This window comes from Neofelis nebulosa, chromosome 12 (genome assembly GCF_028018385.1).
Source record: "Neofelis nebulosa isolate mNeoNeb1 chromosome 12, mNeoNeb1.pri, whole genome shotgun sequence".
NCBI lineage: Eukaryota > Metazoa > Chordata > Mammalia > Carnivora > Felidae > Neofelis > Neofelis nebulosa.
Genome location: NC_080793.1, coordinates 83,959,407 through 83,981,374, shown reverse-complemented (window position 1 = coordinate 83,981,374; position 21,968 = coordinate 83,959,407). Strand labels below are relative to the sequence as shown.

At 45.2% G+C, this 21,968-nt stretch overlaps 1 protein-coding gene across 8 annotated transcripts in view; it reads left to right on the top strand.

Annotated features, from left to right (window-relative positions):
- The window catches only part of PIP5K1B (phosphatidylinositol-4-phosphate 5-kinase type 1 beta), a 313,556-nt gene that overhangs the window by 139,188 nt on the left and 152,400 nt on the right, over positions 1-21,968 (top strand). The window contains exon 1 of one of the 8 annotated variants that reach the window (XM_058695769.1): positions 16,264-16,512. The exons of the other annotated variants lie outside the window; for them this stretch is intronic. The gene's annotated coding sequence lies outside the window, so the exon portion shown is untranslated. Of the gene's footprint in view, positions 1-16,263; positions 16,513-21,968 lie in introns of those variants that run through there. 8 annotated transcript variants of the gene reach the window in all.

Below are 21,968 nucleotides of genomic sequence, written 5' to 3'. Positions count from 1 at the left end.
CGATCTGATTTAGTTTTAGGAAACTGATTTAGGCTTCAAGAGTCCCTTCTCTTCGTCTTTCTCTGCCTTTACGTGTTCTAGCTGCTCTTCCCAGACCAGTGGCATTCTGGGGGGAACCAAATGTTATTCTCTCCAAGGATGTAGAGTGCAACAGAATGCGGTGAGCGTGTGTCATTGAAGACAGCAGGATGTGGACGATGGGGGTAGACGGGGCGTGTTGCGTGCATTTTAAAGAAAAGCCCGGAAAAACCAAGCAGCACAAACAGCACAGTCGTCCTCCAAGATTTTTTTTATACTTTATTTTATTTTGGCTTCTTTCATTTTGTTTATTCTAGAGAGAGAGAGAGAGAAAGAGAGAGAGAGAGGAAGAGGGTCAGGGAAAGGGGGAGAGACAGAATCCCACGCAGGCCCTGTGCTGTCGGCACAGAGTCTGACGTGGGGCTCGATCTGACAAACCGTGAGATCATGACTTGCGCCGACATCATGACTTGGATGCTTAACTGTCTGAGCCCCCCAGGTGCCCCTTTTTTAAAAATTTTTAACTTACTATAAACTTGGAGACAAATCTGTTCCACCATTCCCTCCCCTGGTGTTCAATGGGATGTTAAATTTGGATATATCTATGATATTGTAAATTAGGAGTATTTTAAAATTGTAAACACAGAAGAGATTTTGAAGCGGTGAAGTTCCATTTGTGAGCAAAATCAAAGGCTAAATAAAGTCTCTGAGATTCTGTTAGGTCAGAAAAATCTTATTTTTCAAGGAAGTATTCATTGTAATAAAAACATTAAGTTTCCCTTTCCTTTGGGAATTGGAGGTATGCCAAGTTGATCTGCAATTTTTTTTGAGAGAGAGAGAGAGAGATGGAGTGAGGAGAGGAGGGGCAGAGGGAGCGGGAGAGAAAGAATCCTAAGCAGGCTCCATGCTGTCAGCACATAGCCCATTGCAGGACTTGAACCCGCAAACCATGAGATGGTGACCTGAGAGCCAAAACCAAGAGTCGGACGCTTAACTGACTGAGCCACCCACGCGCCCCCAAGTTGACCTGCTTGGATGCTGATCTCCACACTTTTTTTTTTTTTAATTTTTTTTTTTTCAACATTTTTTATTTATTTTTGGGACAGAGAGAGACAGAGCATGAACAGGGGAGGGGCAGAGAGAGAGGGAGACACAGAATCGGAAACAGGCTCCAGGCTCCGAGCCATCAGCCCAGAGCCTGACGCGGGGCTCGAACTCACGGACCGCGAGATCGTGACCTGGCTGAAGTCGGACGCTTAACCGACTGCGCCACCCAGGCGCCCCTGATCTCCACACTTTTTATTCGGACATTTACTTCTAAGCAAGTTTGTGTTTTTAGGCATATTGGATACTTTGATTGACATGCATATTGCTAATTTTTTAATTTGTTTTGTTTTTTGTTTTTTTCCTGGATTGTGGAAGTCCTGAATTGCTTCAGGGGAATTTACCCTTGGGTGGGAAGAAGTTACATAGGAGTAGTAGGAGCTCCATAAAGCCCTTGATTGATCCAAGGAAAAGGGTGTCTTGCTCAAGATGCCAGGTAGCTGCACAGAGGAGGAGAAGCACCTTGACCCTCAGAATCCTTGGTGCACGAGGCAGAGTGTGGCTGAATCTGGGTTAATGGGCCACAGCCCTTCACCCATAGTTTTCCATCCTCATGAAGGAAGAATTTAAACTGGCAATCTACTATTGAATAGGAAACAGGTATAATCATCCGCATCCTTCCTGCTTATAGACCCAAACTCACCCGTCCCAGGGTCACCTGCACTGGAGATAATTGGGCACCCTGTAGCCTGGAAAGAGCAGGCCCCCATTTTTAGCCCCAGAAGGTCTGTCTCCCTACTCGGTAGATAAACCTGGGCGTGTACACATGTTAGGTACACAGCTGTAGCCCTAAACACGTGGGATTGGCCTGTGACCTCTCAGAATCATGTTATACGGTGTCTGGACATTGTAGCATTATTTCCTGAATTGCCTTTCAAAAATCGATCTCAGTTTACACTGTCCAGCTGATTTGGGAAAGTGCATATTTTCCCTGGTTGTCACTAACGCTGAGTACTATTCATTTTAAAAATCTTTGCCAGCAAGCTAGATGAAAATGCCTTAATTTTCCTTTTAATTTTCATTCATTTTTATCACTGGTAAGTGTGACTATTTTTTTTTTTCCGAATAATTTTAATCCTTTGGGAGTTACACATTTTATTTATGAGAGGTACTTACGTATTAAGGGCTTGCATTTTTCTTGAAAGTGTTTTTCTGGTTCTAAATTAGTCTTTTAATTTTGCTTATTTTTTTTTTAACTCAAGCTTTTACGAAGTCAAATTTTTAAATATTTCCTTAAAGGCTTTTGTCTTCACTCTCATTTTTAAATTTTATGCTGGCAGTACTTTGTTTTCACTATAATATTCATAATACAAGACTTCCCAAAGAATTCTTAATTTTCAAAAGTTTCCTGATGATGTGTTTACATGGATTCCTCTAATTAAGCTTTGGAATTATAAGATTATGGCTTTTAAAAAGATTGCTATTGTGATTGTTGTTGAAATTGGTTTAAATTTATTAATGAATAAAGAGAGAAGTAGCATCTTTAACTGTTAAGTCTTGCCTTCCAAGAGTTCAGCGTCTATATGTTTGTCTTTTATGCTCCTCAGTAAATTATTTTCTTCCAAGAGCTTGTAACTATTTTTTGTTAACTATATTCCTAAGTAATTTATGTGGGATTTTTTTAATATTATTTATTTTTGAAAGAGAGACAGAATGCAAGCAGGGGAGGGGCAGAGAGAGAGAGGGAGACACAGAATCCGAAGCAGGCTCCAGGCTCTGAGCTGTCAGCACAGGGCCTGACATGGGGCTGGAACCCATGATCCATGAGATCATGACCTGAGCCGAAGTGGGATGCTTAACCAACTGAGCCATCCAGGTGCCCCAGGATTTTCTTTTTGTTCTTACTCTTGTGGGGTTTTTTTCCCCTTCCCTGTTATAAATGGGATTCTCTTCTTCTCATTACATTTCCTAGCTGGGAATGTGTAAGTTCTCGATGTGTGTGAGTTTGCTTTGTAAACTGTCAACTTCATTTTTGAAACTATTCTCCTAGGTCCATGATTGTTTCTTGGGTATGATAGGTAGCAATCATATCATCTATAAATTATAGTTTTTCTCTTTCTAACCGCTATTTTGAATTTAGCTTTCTTGTCTTATATTATTGGCTTGGTCTTCCATAATCGTATTAAGGAATGTTAGTGATAAAAGGACTTGTCTTGTTCATGATTTTAAAAGCCAAATGGCTATTGTACTGTCTCCCAGAGTCCATTCCGCTATTCACATGGATTATTAATAGCTATTTACATAAAAATCCCTTAGTCAGGGGGTACCTTAGTGGCTCGGTTGAGCGTCTGATTTTTGATTTTGGCTCAGGTCATGATCCTGGGTTCATGGGATCGAGCCCTGCGTCAGGCTCCACAGTGAGTGTGGAGCCTGCTTGGGATTCTCTCTCTCCTTCTGTGTGTGTGTGTGTGTGTGTGTGTGTGTGTGTGTGTGTGTGTGTCTCTCTCTCTCTCTCTCTCTCTCTCTCTCTCTCCCCCTCTGCCTCTCTCCCCTGCTCATGTGCTCTGTCTCTGAAATAAAAAAATAATTTAAAAAATGAGTTTAAAAAATCCCTTGGTCAGATACATTTGGGAAGTGTCATTCTTCTTCCAATAATATAATGTTGTCATTTAGCTCAAGAACTGTTTTTCGTGTTGAGAAAGTTAGTTTCTTACTCTGGTTTTTCTAAGAATTGTTTAAAATCTTAATTGGATATTGACTTTTTTACATAACAGATTTATGCAGACCATGGAAAGGCAGTCATTGAAAGCATAGTCAGCTTGTAAGATACTCTGAGTACTTAAAAGTAGTAATATTAAACTTTGTTTTTCTTAAAACATTATTTAATTTGGATTTGGTATCAGTCTGGATAGATGGAATAACTGTAGTATTTGCTTATAATTTGAGGCCGTTTTTAGAATTTCTTCCTTATAAGCCTTTTGGCCTTTCCCCCAGACCAGAGCAATCTATGTGGAAATTATCCTGAGTTAATGCTTCACACAGGCTGTTCTGGGGTAGGCAGGTTGCTGAAATCCGTCTTCCTGAGAAGTTTTGTTTGGGGCAAGGGAAAAAAAATAGACTTTTGCTTATTAGAAATTTTTTTTTGCCTGAAATTCTTCATTTATTCATCTTTACTTTACTTTTGAATGTAATTTCCTATTATATTTGGGCTTCTGTTTCTCCCCTTGTAAAATTTGGAGTGTGGATGACAGCTAAATGCCATTTATGTTTCTTGGGTTTTTTAAATAGATTTGTTTTGGGTTTTGTTTGTGTGTTTCTTGATTCTGTGATTATTCCCTGCAGCAATTTCTTTATTAAGGGTATGCAAGATGCCACAGAAAAGTGCAAAAGAAGGGAGTTTACATCTTATTTCTCATCTGTGTTAAGAGTGTCTCAGGTGGTTTTCCTTTTGGTGCAAAGGTGATAATATCTTGCATATTTTCCCACCCTTAAACACCTTTTGGATTAGAAACTCAGATCATTCTGTGGGTTTAAAAAAGATGAATCCTCTGTGGCCAGAAGTGGAGATTTCCTCTTTCATGTGGAGTCCAGGGAAAATGAATACACTGGAAAATTACCAAAATTGCCAAAGGTTTCAATCTTGTAGGAATAGAAAGCTAAGTGTGCATAAAGCACGGGACTGTGTCCCCACCCCACTTTCTCTTCAAGCCTAGGGGAGTCTGGCCACGATCAGAGTCTCAGATGTAGAAGTGGTCTTGTGGGGCGAAGAGAAGAAAGGCTAGAGGGCTGAATTCCTTTTGGATGCTACTTTGGTCACCTCTAGTTCAAAAAGCTCCTGTAGAGACCATCTCTCATCCAGAAGGCCAGATGTGTACTCATGTCAAAGCCATCATCACCCTGTTCATTCAACAGATGGTCATCTAGGGCCCGTTTGGTGCCATGCGCTGGGACCGCAGGCGTGCAAACCGATCTTAATTTCAGCCCTTTGCAAATTATCAGTGAAGAGGACCTTGAAAATTATTACTTGTAAGTCTTCGGTTTAAAGAAAGAGATATTCAGCCAACAATCGGTCCCCTGGTTCTGACTTCAGTGTATTTAAACTGCACTATGTGTGTGAGTATTGTGCTGGTGGGTAAGTGTGACTTCTGCCTAAAAAACAGAAGAGTGACCTCGCCCAAACCACTCTGGGTAGGTCCCAGTAGAACATCTTGTGTATAAATAGATTCATCCTTTGGGGCCAGTGGGGCAAAGGGTGAGAAGGTTGGGGTGCCTTGTGCAGATCAGACCAAAAAGCGTCGAGGGTGTTGTAAAATGTGTATGTGTTAGGAGTTCCCTCTTGCTGCTGTAACAAAATACCGCAACCTTGGTGGCTTAAAACAACACAAATTTATTATCTTAACAGTTCTGTAAGATACACGTGGAGCACAATATCAAAAATCAAAACGGTTAAAATCGATAGCTGAAATCAAAAAGGTATCAAAAAGACCGCATTCCTTTTTAGAAGCTCCGGAGGAGAATCCGTTTTCTTGCATTTTTCCAGCTTCTGGGTGCCACTTAGTTTCCTTGCCTCGTGGCCCTTGTTTCAATCTCAAAGTCAGCAAGGGCCACTTAGTCCTTTTCACGTTGTATTTCACTCTCTTACCCTCCCTTTTGCCTCTTCTGTTTTCACTTTTCAGGACCCGTGTTATTATAGTGGGCCCATCGGGGTAATCCAGGACAGCACCCCCCATCTCAGGTTCAGCTGGTTACCAACCTTCATTGCACCTGCAACCTTGTAATGATTTGCCGCCTTCTTTTTTTAATATGAAATTTATTGTCAAACTGGTTTCCATACAACACCCAGTGCTCATCCCAACAGGTGCCCTCCTCAGTACCCATCACCCACCCTCCCCTCCCTCCCATCCCCCATCAACCCTTAGTTTGTTCTCAGAGTTTAAGAGTCTCTTATGGTTTGGCTCCCTCCCTCTCTAACTTGTTTTTTCCTTCCCCTCCCCCATGGTCTTCTGGTAAGTTTCTCAGGATCCACATAAGAGTGAACACATATGGTATCTGTCTTTCTCTGTATGACTTATTTCACTTAGCATAACACTCTCCAGTTCCATCCACATTGCTACAAAGGGCCATATTTCATTCTTTCTCATTGCCAGGTATTATTCCATTGTGTATATAAACCACAATTTCTTTATCCATTCATCTGTTGATGGACATTTAGGCTCTTTCCATAATTTGGCTATTGTTGAAAGTGCTGCTATAAACATCGGGGTACATGTGCCCTATGCATCAGCCCTCCTGTATCCCTTGGGTAAATTCCTAGCAGCGCTATTGCTGGGTCATAGGGTAGGTCTATTTTTAATTTTTTGAGGAACCTCCACACTGTTTTCCAGAGCGGCTGCACCAGTTTGCATTCCCAGCAACAGTGCAAGAGGGTTCCCGTTTCTCCACATCCTCTCCAGCATCTACAGTCTACTGATGTGTTCATTTTAGCCACTCTGACTGGTGTGAGGCGATATCTCAGTGTGGTTTTGATGTGTATTTCCCTGATGAGGAGTGACGTTGAGCATCTTTTCATGTGCCTGTTGGCCATCTGGATGTCTTCTTTAGAGAAGTGTCTATTTGTGTTTTCTGCCCATTTCTTCACTGGATTATTTGTTTTTCGGGTGTGGAGTTTGGTGAGGTCTTTATAGATTTTGGATACGAGCCCTTTGTCTGATAGGTCATTTGCAAATATCTTTTCCCATTCCGTCGGTTGCCTTTCAGTTTTGTTGATAGTTTCCTCTGCAGTGCAGAAGCTTTTTATCTTCATGAGGTCCCAGTAGTTCATTTTTGCTTTTAATTCCCTTGCCTTTGGAGATGTGTCAAGTAAGAAATTGCTGCGGCTGAGGTCAGAGAGGTTTTTTCCTGCTTTACCCTCTAGGGTTTCATTTGCCTTCTAAGGAAACATACTCAGGCTTCATAGGTTCATAGGGATTAGGACCTGAACCTATTTGGAGACCTTTGTTCTGTCTACCACAATGTAACAGTGTCCTCCTCTGAGTACATAGGGCCCTTTGTCATCCCTTTATCACCTTCTTTAAGTCTGTCCGAGACTCTCAACAGACACTGCTTGAGCCTGAGGCATGGAGACTGTCTCCCATCTGTATTTCCTTCCGCCCCTCTCTTTCCCCTCACACTTCTATTTAACCAGAGTAAGAAACACACCTCCAGGACCTAAATCTCCCAGTAATAAAGTTACATAGGTAAGAGATCGTTTTACCAGGTGTAAGCATGGAACGGGGCTTCCAATGCTACCATGTGATGGATAATCAAGAATGGCTGACGTTCCTACCGTAACATGAAGCAGTCGGTCTTTGAACACAGTTTTTAAAATCAGATTTTGAGCTCACTGCTAGAGATAGTCTCCTTCATTTCCTGTATTATTTTGCATCTTCCACAGTATCACGTGCATGTTATTTCTTCGGTGTCTACAGAAGCAGATCCCGTTTATGAAGCATGTCTGGAAGGAGGAAATGATGGATGGAAAATCTCTACATGGGATATAGAGTCAAGTGATCTCTGGATTGGGATCCAGGGCTAGAAATATGTTGGTGACTTCACATGTACCATGGGACTGGTATTTTCCAGCATCCAGTTTGGATAGACTTGAATGGATCTTTTTAATATCTCTTTGAAAAGGGAACGTTAGCTGTCCTCAGAGATTTAACGTTGGGCATAAAATAGGAATAAGATCATCACGTCTGATGACAGGATTAATCCTTTTTCTTGAAAGCAGAGTGGATACCGTGTGCGCGTTTTGCCGTTGCTGACGAAAGGGGTATAGTCACCATCACTCAAGGTGGAAATAGCAGAAATGATTAATTTAGAACAGAGAAGGATTGTGGGGTGGGTGGAAGTGACATTTGTCTGCATTATATTCTTAGAAACTTAGGCTGGTAGAGTTGGAAGTGCGTCTGAAAAAGACTGTTCATTAACATAGAAGAAGATAGATGCCCAAATACTCCACTCGGTGGCCAAGAGCGTGCTGCGTGCAACACGCAGAGTTGGAGCCCTGGCGGCCAGTATCTGGACCCTTCTCAGTGTGCTGTACTCTTTTGCAGCACCCTTGACAAATTCGTGGGGTGACCAGGCCAAGCCATGAGCCCCAGAGATGCCCTTCGTGTCGATCTCCCCTTGGGCGTTTCTCACGCGCACATGGCCGAAACATTCCCTATGCAGTTTGCCCTTGAGAACTAGAGTGTTGCCTGCTGTATGCACAGTAGCCCCTGCGTTTGTGTGTACGTGTGCATGCATACGTGGAAGGCAGAGAGGGTGGGCAGGCTTATTTGTACACACATGATGCCAGCCGCGTTTTTAAGGACCAGGATCAGGACAAAGGCGAACAGAGTACTTTCCTGTCCTGCTTCTCCATCGTTGTTTTTTTCATTTTTTTAATGTTTATTTATTTATTTTTGAGAGCGAGAGAGAGAGAACCTGTAGCAGGCTATAGGCTCTGAGCTGTCAGCACAGAGCCCGATGCGGACCTCAAACCCACAAACCGTGAGATCGTGACTTGAGCTGACGTTGGACACTCAACCGGCAGAGCCACCCAGGCGTCCCTTGTTTTTTTCCTTTTTTAATCATTTCATTGCTAGCATTTTGCACTTGGCTTGATGAAGCAAAATGTGAGTTAAAACAACTGTGAAGTTTTGGGGCGCTTGGGTGGCTCAGTCAGTTGGGCATCCGACTTCAGCTCAGGTCATGATCTCGCACTCTGTGAGTTCGAGCCCTGCGTCAGGCTCTGCGCTGACCGCTCAGAGCCTGGAGCCTGTTTCAGATTCTGTGTCTCCCTCTCTCTCTGCCCTTGCCCCCCCTCGCCCCCCCCCCCACGCTCTGTCTCTGTCTCTCTCAAAAATAAACATTAAAAAAAATCTTTTTTAAACAACTGTGAAGTTTGAAGACCCCATTCTTGATAAATAGAAGGCATTCCATTGTCGTGAATGACATACGCAGACAACATAAAGTGACGTGTATTCACCGCAAATAAAAGGGTGATTTATGCTGGTGGATAGTGTGAGGGTTTTGTACTTAGATGAAGCTGTGGTTTTCAACTGGGGCTCTTTGCCCCGCCCCTTCCCTCGGGGGGGGGGGGGGGCGTTTGGCAACATGTGGACACATTCTTGACTGTCAGTTTGGAGGAAGTGATGCTTACTGGCATCTAGGGAGTAGAGACCAGTGCACAGGACAGCCCTCCACATACACAACAAAGGGTTATCCAGTCTCAAATGTCCGTGGTGCCAAGGTTGAGAAACCCTGGCCTAAAGGAATCTATGGCTTATCTGATGCTTGGCTTTAGAAGGCTATGTCGGGAGTTGATGAACTTAGAAAGAGCTTGGCTTGTGGAGTAAACATACCAGGAGAGTGCCTGGCCCCGGGAAATTTCTGTAGGGCATCGGTTTGCTCACGCGTTGCCAAAATGCCACTTGCGAGTTCTCTCGGGCTTTTGTCCTCGGCGACAGAAATCAGCTTCCGTCTCCTCTTGACATCTGTGGATACTGTGGTTGAGAACTTAGATGTACTGTTTCGGTTTGGGGTCACGATACAGTTTCCATAACCAAGCACAGAATTCCAGAAGAGGATTAGGAATGTGAAGACAGAGGAACGCCTTACCCTCGTCCATTCTTTATCATGACAGCCCAGTCAGGGAACCCGAGGGCAGGTGAGGAAGTGGACCTCGGTGTGGTCAAATCGTGGGAGAGACCATTATAACAGCAAATAATTGGGAAAAAAAAAAAAAAAAAAGCAGGGGTTGGGGGAGAAACAGGAAAGGAAGAAATGACTAGGAGGCCGCTAGAGCCCTGCCCGGGTGCTGTGTTCTACTCACAGACAGAGGGTAAGAAGAATGATTTGTATTTCCTTGTTCCTTTTGGAATCTTTGAAAGAAAATTTCCATACCGTTTGGGGTTTTTCCCCCTTGCCAGGTGGTTAAATTCCAAACAAATTAAATCATGGGATAGAGACACAGGTATTTCCAATAATGCTCCTGTTGGAGGGCTGGCTGAGGGCAGGTGGTTTCCCTCCCAGGAAAATAACACCCCTTTGCCACGGGAGCTTGGAAGGATGACGAGCTGTGGCCCCGGGGCACCAGAACCACCTGCACGTTTGGGTTGTGGCGGTCGGTGATAGAGACTGGACCTGCTTTCGCTCACCTCACTTCACAGTGAGACATGAACCCCTCTTGGGAAAGGCTATCCTTTGACCCGGCCAGACTGGAGAAGTTTTCCCCAGGTCATGTCCTGTATCTGGTATGTCCATCTCACAAGCCAAGCTGTTTCTAATCAACCTTCCAGTAACAGCCTAAGGCCAAGGCCTATCAGATACTGGTTCTGGGAGGGAGGTGAAATGCTGGTGCCCAGGGACAGGACCCATCAGAGTGGCCTAAAAGAGCGGAGAGTAGAGGTGTGGCTCAGAAGACAGAGACAAGGTTGAGAATCAGTCAGGCCTTTTGCACAGAGACCCAAGGAACAAGGAGGAGAGAACAATACAGAAATTTCTAAACAGACAACTGCTTGCTTATGTGCATCCTGAAATATGGCTGCTGCAGGGCCTAAAGAGGGGAACCCCCCACAGCAGGCGTGATGCCTCCATAGGCTCATAGAATCTTAATGTCAGGATGGCCTTCGTTTTTCCAGTAGCATCTGCTCAGTCGTTCAGCCAGTACCGAATTGAGTGCTGAGCGCAGCAGACATTTAGTTGGTTCTTGTTCCTTTAGTTGGTAGTGAAGGTCATTCGCCAGTGCGGAGTCAGGGGTCTGGCAGCAGAATCCACCACGGTTTCCTCCGTTACTAGGAAAGGGCGAAGGAAACACCCCTCCATTGAGCAATGGGCTATGGGTCAGGTGCTTTCACTTGTGCTGTCCCAGCAGGTCACTTACCAGCCGGGGCCATCAGGGATCCATTTTGGGTGGTTCCCTTAGAAGACTCGTTGGTTGGGGGTCAAGTCCAGAGGTTGAAAAGAAACTGGCTAAGCACAGTCTCATCCTCTGACGGTCCAGGAAGGGGTCACAGTCTGGTGGTGAGCTCCGGTGGGAAGAATCCTGAACGAGGGGCTCATCAGCGGGCAGCTTTGACCCCAGTCCTTTTGACCTTAGGCGACATCAAAACCATTGTAACAATGCTCTCTCGGAGTTCAAGAGAAAAGGCAGAAACAAACAGCCCGTGGCCGCTCCCCCGCTGACACTTCCGGAAATTGCACATGCGCGAAGCCAAGGTTGCTTCCTCTGGTTTCCCTCGTGAGAAATGACTTCCCTGTTCTCCTTCTCAGTTCGGTCTTAACTTGAAAGACTTGTCATCTGAAGTAGACGAAATGCGCTGCCTTTCGTCTTGTGCTCTATTGTTTAATGAAGCGGCTGTACCTGAAAACAAAACAAAACCCAGAGAGATAATGTTGGAATAAATTAGGTTAAAATTTCCAGAGCAAGTGACTTCTGCTTGGTGACCGTATATACAGGAAAATAAATTCGGTTTGACCTAGACATTTTTAAATGTGATCTTGGCCATCGTCTACTCAAATGCCGTCGTTTGTAGGGGAGGAAACTGAGACCCAGCGATACCACGTAGCTTTCTCAGAGTCTCACAGCCCCCCACCCCTCGGCATCGGGAGGGGCCCCAGACTCCGGTTTTTCTGCCTCTTTCCTGATACCAGAGGTCTGTCCATGTTAATACGGACATGTTGTATGGACATGTCTGTCCATGTTAATACGCAAATTAATACGGTGGGCCTTAGGAAGTCGGGGTAAGAGTCGTCCGTGAATGTTTTTTCTTCTCTTTTTCTACCATTGGTCAAAAAGCTGGTCCGTGGCGAAGCGGAGAGATCCAATTAAGTGTCTTTTCACTTGTGTCTGGGGGCCGTCCCCCCCCCCCGTCTGCACCCCCAGCGTCCAGCACCAGTGGCAGGAGGAGGGAGGGAGCCTGGGACAGTGAGATGGTGGAATGGTGCCACGGTAGGAATCTGGAAGAAGCTTCTCTGTGACCCAGAGCTGTGGTGAATGCAGAAGCATGTGAAGCAGGCAGGGCCCCCAGTAGAGCTTCTCAGGACTGCAGGGGGAGATCCTGGCCCCTGCCGCCCATCACTTCACCTTGGTGACCTGCAGCCCCCTGGCCAGGGACTCTTTTTTTTTTTTAATGTTTGTTATTTAATGTTTACTTATTTTTGAGAGAGAGAGAGAATAGAAGAAGCCAGAATCCCTAGCAGGCTCTGTGCTGTCAGTGCAGAGCCTGACACGGGACTCGATCTCCCGAACCATGGGGTCATGCCCGGAGTCAAAAGCAAGACTCGGACACTTAACCAACTGAGCCAGTCAGGCAGCCCCTGGCTGGGGACTGTTGTATCTCCCTTTGCGGCTGGATGTCCGGCTAGGTTTTGAGAGGGCTTCCGTTCTCCAAGGAGCTTTGAGACCTAAGGAGCTTTCCTGGCAGGAGGGCTGATCCAGGGAAATCACAGTGATCTGGAAGTCAACTATGGAGACGTACAGAAGGCAAGGGAGTCACAGCCATCAGATGTGGAATGGGGGAGCTGCGGGCAGATGGCAGAGTCCCCAACACCTAACATGGCTGGGGTTTTTGTTGTTTTTCTTTTATTTTCTTCCTATTTTTTAACATTTACTTTTTTTTTTTTTAATGTTTATTTATTTTTGAGACAGAGAGAGACAGAGCATGAACGGGGGAGGGGCAGAGAGAGAGGGAGACACAGAATGGGAAGCAGGCTCCAGGCTCTGAGCCATGAGCCCAGAGCCCGACGCGGGGCTCGAACTCACGGACCGTGAGATCGTGACCCGGGCTGAAGTCGGACACTTAACCGACTGAGCCACCCAGGCGCCCCAACATTTACTTATTTTTGAGAGACGCATAGCATGAGCGGGGGAGGAGCAGAGAGAGAGAGAGAGAGACAGAATCCAAAGCGGGATCCAAGCTATGAGCTGTCAGCGCAGAGCCTGACACGGGGCTCGAACCCACAAACCATGAAATCATGACCTGAGCCGAAATTGGACACCCAACCGACTGGCCCCCCAGGTGCCCCTTGTTGTTGTTTTTTAAATAGGGTTCTAAGATAGGGGATTTTAGAAACTAAAATCTAGGGTAGTTCTGAGAGAGTGTGCAGAGACAAAATCACATCTTGAATACAGTGTACTCCTAGATCTTGAAACATCGAGTTTACGTGGGCAAAGAATGCTTAATCCAAACTTGGAAGTGAGCTTAGTATTTAAAATGATTCCCTAATGTCAGTGCTGTAGCATGATTATAGAGATTCTTGCAAAATATATACCTAGCCTCTGATATATCAGTCTGTACACTTTTAGTGTATAGAGTGTATAATCTTTCTGAACTTCAGTTTATTTTTTTGTAAAATGGAGGTAATAGATTTATGGCAAAAAAGTTATGTTAACTTGACCTGGCACATAACTTAACAACAGTTACTGCGAAACTTATGGCAATATTATATAAACATATCTCACCAAAGAAATCCTTATATTCGAGGCTTTCTATCCTAAAAAACAATCTTTTGTGGGGGGCGTGAGTGACTCAATCGGTTGAGCATCTGACTCTTGATTTTGGCTCAGGTCACGATCTCATGATTCATGAGATCGAGCCCCACATCAGGCTTTGCACTGTGCAGGGCCTGCTTGGGACTCTCCCTTGCTCGTACTTTCTCTGTCTCTCAAATAAAGATTTAAAAGAAAAACAATCTTTTGGTATGAAGCAAACACCTACATTCCAAATTTATAACCCCTTCAGGTAAATACTGAACATTTCAGATCTTTTTGTTTATAATTCTCTTGGCATTGTTTTCCTATGGCTTTCCAGAAATACGGGCAGAGCTACTGAGCAGGCAGTAATAATACAATAAATAATTACTATTATCATCTCCCATAATTTTTTTTAATGTTTATTTATTTCTGAGACAGAGAGAGACAGCATGAGTAGGGGAGGAGCGGAGAGAGAGGGAAACACAGAATGTGAAGCACGCTCCAGGCTCCGAGCTGTCAGTACAGAGCCCGACACGGGGCTCGAACCCACGAACCGTGAGATCATGACCTGAACTGAAGTTGGTCGCTCAACTGACTGGGCCACCGAGGCGCCCCTCATTTCCCATAATTTAATTGTGAATGGAGAGATAGCTTCACTTTGCATTCATTCAGGGAAGACAGCCTGATCGTAGACATTTAAAGAGAGGCCATTTTTTAAAATCCCTTTATCAACATCCCTCACCCCTTGGGTCCTCTACCTGCTCGGTGTAGCCTCTAGGAAGTATTGAGGGCCTGCACAGAGAAAAGTGGTTCAAGACTGGAAAACAGCACATCACTAGCAAATGATGCTTTTCGTTGTCACCCTGTAAAAAACACTGTAGTTTTGGTTTGTTTCCTGTATGATTCTGTCACATTAAGCAATCAAATCCATCCCCTTTCTTCCTTTTAAATCTTAGGTCCCTATATAGGGTATATGTTCTGTATAGATGATGGGATCATCTGTTGTAGGATATATATGAGATATGTATCCTTAGAAAATTCCCTCTGGCCTACTCAGAGAGTTCATCTTGAAAATTAAACCAAGAAGGAAAATTAAAGTGAGAGAAATTTGGAAGGAAAAGCAAAGCTAGTTTTCTTTCTTCTTAGGCCTGCTTCTTTATCGTTGATCGTTGTCCCCATTTTACCTGTCTTTCTTTACAGAGCAAAAAACTTAGTTATTAAGAAAGTTTAGGGGCACCTGGGTGGCTCAGTCGGTTGAGCGGCCGACTTCGGCTCAGGTCATGATCTCGCGGTCTGTGAATTCGAGCCCCGCGTCGGGCTCTGTGCTGACAGCCCAGAGCCTGGAGCCTGTTTCGGATTCTGTGTCTTCCTCTCTCTCTGACCCTCCCCTGTTTGTGCTCTGTCTCTCTCTGTCTCAAAAATAAATAAATGTTTAAAAAAAATTAAAAAAAAAAAAAGTTAAGTGACGCATACAAATCTAGGCTCAAACGGGAAAAAAAATGAATCCAGGGATCCCCGCCCCAGAAAGAAGTTTCATTTCTGGCTTTGTTCTCCTTGTTTGGGTAAACGGGTAGCCAGCAAGCCCTCCTGTTTCCTGAAGTCCAAGAATATACGTCTTGAATTAATTAACTACCAAGGAGTAACCAGCGGACCCGCTGACTCTATGAGAGCACCGGGCACTGGGTTATTTCTCTTCCTGAGCTGCGTACATGCGTCTATTGAATACTGAAGGAGGTCGCTTGGTGGAACGAAGGAGAAAGGTTGGAGGAGGTGTCTTGGCGTCGGTAATAAAAGAACAAAATCTTATTTGCTGCAGAGGTATAGTAAGTTGCCCTCAAGGTCTTTGCCTCCTTGAAGGAGTTGTAACTCTCCTCTCCTAATCCCTGAAATGGTAACAGCAGTCTATGTGTGTCTGTGTGTCTCTTCGTCCATCCATCCTTCTCATGCAGCAAGAGCTTTGGGGGGGCAGGAGACCTGGGGCGGGGCAAGGGGTTAGTGTCCTCTGAGTAGGTGGGGATGATGTAAGGCCAGCAAGGATGGTGGAGAGAGTGCGGTTGCTGAAGCCTTGGGCGGGGAGGGCTTGGTTGCTTGTCTGGTCGCTGTCTTATGTAAAGCCAGGAGATGAGCCTAGATGCTCATTTTTTCCCGAAACATCCCCAAATGCCGACATTGCGCTGAAACCTTTCCGCTTTGGCCCCACCTGGACTGCTCTTCAAACCAGTGCCCGTGTTTCCATGTGCCTTACCTGGCAGAGTGCTGTGAAAATGTCTCCTGGGGACTCTCTAGGGATGAGGCGTGGCTCTGACCCACCTCCACGCCTCTGGGCAAACCACGCATCTGCTGGTCGGTGGAGAACACAGATAAAAAGGATGGAACCTGGCTTGGTTATGGCCTGGAAATAGACCCACACCGCCAAGTTCGTACCGTGGTAGTTAGACTTGCCGTAGAATTGAGCTGGGCCTGTGCTAAACCAACTGGCTAAGCTGGCATATCTGTATTTCTGTGTCCAGTCCTGATGTCGCATGTGATGGTCGCGAACACAGACTGGGGGTTAGCCGATCTGCCTTCCAGGGCCAGCTTCGTCACCTCCTCACTTTGTGGCCTTGAGTAAGCTTCTCTGTCTTTCTGAGCCGGTGTCATTGTAAATAAATCACGAGCAACAGTTTTACCTTCCTTGTAGTGTTGTGGGGATAACGTACACCAAGGAGAAAATGCCTCCCGTGCACTTAGTACAGCACCTAGATCTCAGTAAGCACCCGGGAAGTGCCAGGAGCCAACAGAATGGTGACGTGGTCTTCGTATGCTGCAGTACCTACCCCCTCCGGAAGGACGGAAAGAAGCAGAGGTGTGGCAGGAAAGGCACCATCCTGTGAGACAGTTCCAGCTCCACATACCTGATCACTTCTCAGCACAGAGAAGGCCACCTGCAAGGCCCCTTCTAACGATACAGTGTAAGACTCTAAAAGGACAGGTAGCATCTTGACAGTTCCTCTGTATCTCTGCCCGGGTATGTTTCTCTGCCTCTCCCTCCCCCCAGGCTGCTGTTACATGTTCCCCCAAAAGAGCCCCCTGTCCCGGTGAGCCAATTACAGAGCACTATATCGCTATTTGCAAAAAAAAAAAAAAAAAAAAAAAAAAAAAAACACAAAACGAATAGAAGTATAAATTCTTCTAAGATACTACTTTGTCTTTTTTTTTTTTTTAAATGTTTTTATTTATTTTTGAGACAGAGAGAGACAGAGCATGAGCAGGGGAGGGGCAGAGAGAGAGGGAGACACAGAATCTGAAATAGGCTCCAGGCTCCGAGCTGTCAGCACAGAGCCCGATGCGGGGCTCGAACTCACGGACCGCGAGACCATGACCTGAGCCGAAGTTGGACGCTCAACCGATTGAGCTACCCAGGCGCCCCCTACTTTAAGTCTTAAGAACTATCTGAAGAAATGCAAAAACTGTATTATGGTAAAAAAAATAAATAAAGGAGAACCGTTTGGTAGATGATTAAGAGACGGTTACTGTTTCTGCCCTGTGAGAGCTTATACCTTCAAAAATAAAAACTCCGGACAGCAGGCATAGAATCTTCCTATTTCAGAATTTCCAGGGGCATTATTTTGTAAATGCACGTGAGCTTTAATTAATATAAAATAATTGAGTGTGGCTAGTAGTGTGTAACCATAAAGAAATGAAAATTATTTCTATAACATTTTTTTTTGAGAGAGAGAGAGAGAGAGAGAGAGAGAGACCGAGTATGAGTTGGGGAGGGGCAGAGAGAGAGGACACAGAACCTGAAGCGGGCTCCAGGCTCTGAGCTGTCCGCACAGAGCCTGATGCGGGGCTCGAACTCATGAACTGCGAGATCTTGACCTGAGCCGAAGTCAGACGCCTCGCTCAGCCACCCAGGTGCCCCAAGAAATGAAAATTATTCATTTAGAGGCAGATAATAGAGTGAAGATGCAAAAAGGGTCTCCCTAGTCTCGGTGATCAGGAAAATGGGCGCTAAACCAGCAAGATTAGCAAAAATGAACAGTATCAATGGTAGCTCTGTTGGTGAGGGTTTGATGATAAGCACATTCGTCTTCTCTGTTGGTGAGAATATAAACTGATGAAATCTCGTTTGGAAAGCTTTCTGGCAGCACCCCACCAAAAGTAGAAATGTGCATGTCTTTCCATCGAACGGTTCTTCTTCTAAGACTCTATGCTGCAGAAATAAGAAAGAAATGGGCGTGAATATACAAGCAGGAGTATTCATTGCAGCATTATTTGCTCTTAGAGAGAACAAGAATCCTAATTGCTTTCAAAGGAAAATGGTTCAAAGAGTTGTGTTACACGCGAACCACGAAACTCTCTATAACCATTAGAGACGGTGAGATTCTGGGGGCGCCTGGGTGGTTCAGTCGGTTAAGCGTCCGATTTTAGCTCAGGTCGTGATCTCACGTCACGGTTTGTGGGTTCAAGCCCCAGGTCAGGCTGTGTGCTGTCAGTGCAGAGCCCGCTCCAGATTCTCTGTCTCCTTCTCTCTGTCCCTCCCCCACTGTCTTGGGTGTCCACTCTCTGTCTCTCAAAATTAAAACTAAAACATAAAAAAAAAAAAAAAAAAAAAGAATCTGGGGCGCCTGGGTGGCTCAGTCGGTAAAGCTTCCGACTTCTGTTCAGGTCATGATCTCACGGTTCATGAGTTCGAGCCTGCATCGGGCTCTGTCCCGACAGCTCAGAGCCTGGAGCCTGCTTCGGATTCTGTGTCTCCCTCTCTCTCTGCCCTTTCCCCACTCATGCTGTGTGTGTGTCTCTCTCTCTCTCAAAAATAAATAAACATTAAAAAAAATTTTTAAAAATCTGTAGAGACAGACATGGAAGGATATTGTATGAAAACAGCAAACTGTGGTAGAGCATGGATAGTAAGATCCATTTTTATTCTTTAACACACACACACACACACACACACACACACACACGCATGCATTTTCATTGTGTAGAGAAAAAAGTCTAGGACACACACAAAAAAAGTGACGATAGTTAACCCCGAGGAGCAAGATCGAGAAGGGCACATTCATGTTTTACTTCCTTTTTTTTGAGAAATGCATTAAAGCTATTTATTACCAAGCTATAGATGACAGGTGGTAGGCAGGGTGTGGCGAGAGGAGCTGACTGGTCCTTTGGGCTCCTTCCCTCTGTCCTCCTGGGCCTGGGCTCTGAGTGCCTCCAGCAGGTGCTCCCTGGCTGAGGCCACCTTTGACTACATGTAGAGAAGCCGCCCATGGACTTAGCATTTCCCTTGAGTAGGAGTTCATAGCTGTGCAAACTCCTGCCGCGGGACCTGGGCAGAGCCATCCCAGTGACCTGAGCCAGGTATTTGGCCACGGTGGCCACTTGTCCTCAGGGTTGCGGGCTCCCTGCTTTACTTTCTATAGTTAAGAGTTACTTGACTTGTACTCAATGAGCCTGAGTTAGTTTTGTTTTGTTTTTTTAATTAATCATTGCTCTCTGTGTAGACTTTTCTCTTTCAAAAAAAATTCTTTTTTTATCTTTATTTTTGAGAGAGAGACAGTGTGTGAGCAGGGGAGGAGCAGAGAGAGAGGGAGGCACAGAATCCAAAGCAGGCTCCAGGCTCCGAGCTGTCAGCACAGAGCCCGATGCGGGGCTTGAACCCACGAACTGTGAGATCATGACATGAGCCGAAGTCGGACGCTCAACCGACTGAGCCGCCCAGGTGCCCCTAGACATTTCTCTTTCAGTCTGAGATGTTTTTGAGCCTGCATCACTGTTCGGGTAAAGAACATTCACACCTCATTTCACAGAATACAAGCCCTCGGAATACGGGTTCAGTTACGTATAAAAGCAAGAACAGAATGACCATGGCTCACACAAAGTGGAAGTTTATTTGTCTCATGTATAACAGTTCAGGGGTAACTTACTTCCTCTGCAGAGTCTTCAGGGGCCCGAGTTTCCATCTTGTTTTGCTGTCGTTCTCATTGTGCGGCTTCCAGATACGATCAAGGAGGGGCTGCTTCATCTCTAGTCATCTCCTCTGCAGAGGACACTCTCCCTGTTAACACTGTGACCTGGGAGGGGTGCCTGGGTGGCTCAGTCGGTTGAGCGTCCGACTTCAGCTCAGGTCATGATTTCGCAGTTGACGAGTTCAAGCCCCGTGTCGGGCTCTGTGCTGACAGCTCGGAGCCTGGAGCCTGCTTCGGATTCTGTGTCTCCCTCTCTCTGCCTCTCCCCTGCTCATGCTCTGTCTCTCTCTGTCTCAAAAATAAACATTAAAAAAAAAAAAAAAAAAAGTGTGACCTGCGAGCTGGCCACATCATTTCCTCTCACTAGTCAGAAATTAGTCACCTGACTACACCTAGTTGCAAGAGAAACCAGGCAAAATACCCAATTAAAGTTTCTCTTACTGTATAATAGGGTCTCTTGACATTGGCACTCTTGACATTAGGAGCTGGGTAAGTCTTTGTCAAGGCGGCTGTGCTGTGTGGTGTAGGGTGTTAGCAGCATCCCTGGCCTGCCCAATTGATGTCCGTGGCACCTCCTAAGTATGACAACCAAAACTGTCTCCAGACACTGGCAGGTGTCCCTTGGAGGACGAAATCAGCCCTCATTGAGAACAACTGCTAAATAAGAGGGACAGATAGATAATGCAGGCAGTTAGCAACATCTGTCATTAGGACTGTGTTGTTCCTCCCCAAACAGTGCTTAGCGCCAGCGAAATAATTTCCCTTTAAAATCAACAATTCCTAGGGCGCCTGGGTAGCTCCGTTGGTTGAGCATCCGACTTTTGATTTTGACTCAAATTACGATCTCACGGTTCTTGGGTTCCAGTCCTATGTTGGGCTTCCTGCTGGCAGCGTGGAGGCTGCTTGGGATTCTCTCTTCCTCTCTCTTTGCCCCTCCCCCCCACACTCTTTCCTTTCTCTCTCTCTCTCTCTCTCTCAAAATAAATAAATAAACTTGAAAAAAAATCAACAACTCCCTTACAGGAAATATAATACTGTAAGACTAGATGAAACTTGATTTTGGTTGATTCTCAGGAGGTGAAAAATTAATCCTTTTTTGTTTTTATTTTTTGAATCTAAATTTGTAGTTTTTATCAAATAATGTTTCTATTTATTTTTATTTGAATATACAGACTTTGTTCCCTGGTGTGTCCAGTGTTAAGGATATTATACCATGGCACGTTTATGGTGCATGTCTCAGCATACACTAATATTTTGAAAGGATTACTCTGGCAACATTCATGATGCTGTTCTATCCTAAATCAAAAATCTCATCTGCAGTTGATGGCATATCTCTTTTAAGGGCAATTAAGTGCATATAATTTACCACTGCTGAACACCTTAAGAGCACAGTATTTTTCTGTTCGTGAGAAGTGTTTGCTTAATATGCTTTTCCATATTCTTTGTTCTGCCTTTTCTCACATGTTTAGAGAATCAAATCTTCCTTCAGATAAGTGGATACACAGGGATTTTTGTTAAAAGGCTGCTTAGTAATAAGAGAAAGTTAAATATAAAGCAAATCTGTCTGGGGCTTCTTCCAAGGGCGCTTAGTGCCCAGTATGTCAAAACGACCTTGTTATGAGCCAGTTTCACGACCTAGAAGGTCTGTACAGGCACAGCGGAGGATATAATTATTCTTACTCAGTATCTCCAGCATTCTTCTTTTTGAAAATGTAGATGGCTGCAGAAATTTTATCAGAAAAGTAGTTGCCAACCATGAAAGTAACAGAATACCCCAGAAGTCATTTATGAAACCACACTTACTGGGATAAGGGAACCAATGGGTCTGGCTGTTGTATGAACAGGGACTGGGTGGGGAGAATGGTGTTAGAAGTGGGCCTAGGAGGGGCGCCTGGGTGGCGCAGTCGGTTAAGCGTCCGACTTCAGCCAGGTCACGATCTCGCGGTCTGTGAGTTCGAGCCCCGCGTCAGGCTCTGGGCTGATGGCTCGGAGCCTGGAGCCTGTTTCCGATTCTGTGTCTCCCTCTCTCTCTGCCCCTCCCCCGTTCATGCTCTGTCTCTCTCTGTCCCAAAAATAAATTAAAAACGTTGAAAAAAAAATTTAAAAAAAAAAAAAAAAAAAGAAGTGGGCCTAGGAGTGTAGGTGGGAAGCCAAATGGAGAATGGAGAAGGTCAACATTGAAGGCATGGAGACCCACCTAGATTTGTGGAGAGGCACTCGGATCTCTAGTGTGGCCAGGAGAGCAAGCTGTCCCCCCGAACTTGCGGTCCCTCTTCCATAGCCAGACTTCCTCGTATCTTGGTGAGGCCGTGTGATTGACCCTTGCTGATGGACTGTAAGTGGGTCTTTACCTGGAGGGTCTGGACGGTGAATGGATGACAATACATTCAGATTGGTAATTCGAAGAGCATTTAGGGAAGGCACTGTTGGCAAAAGTGTGGGGGAAGAGTACAAGG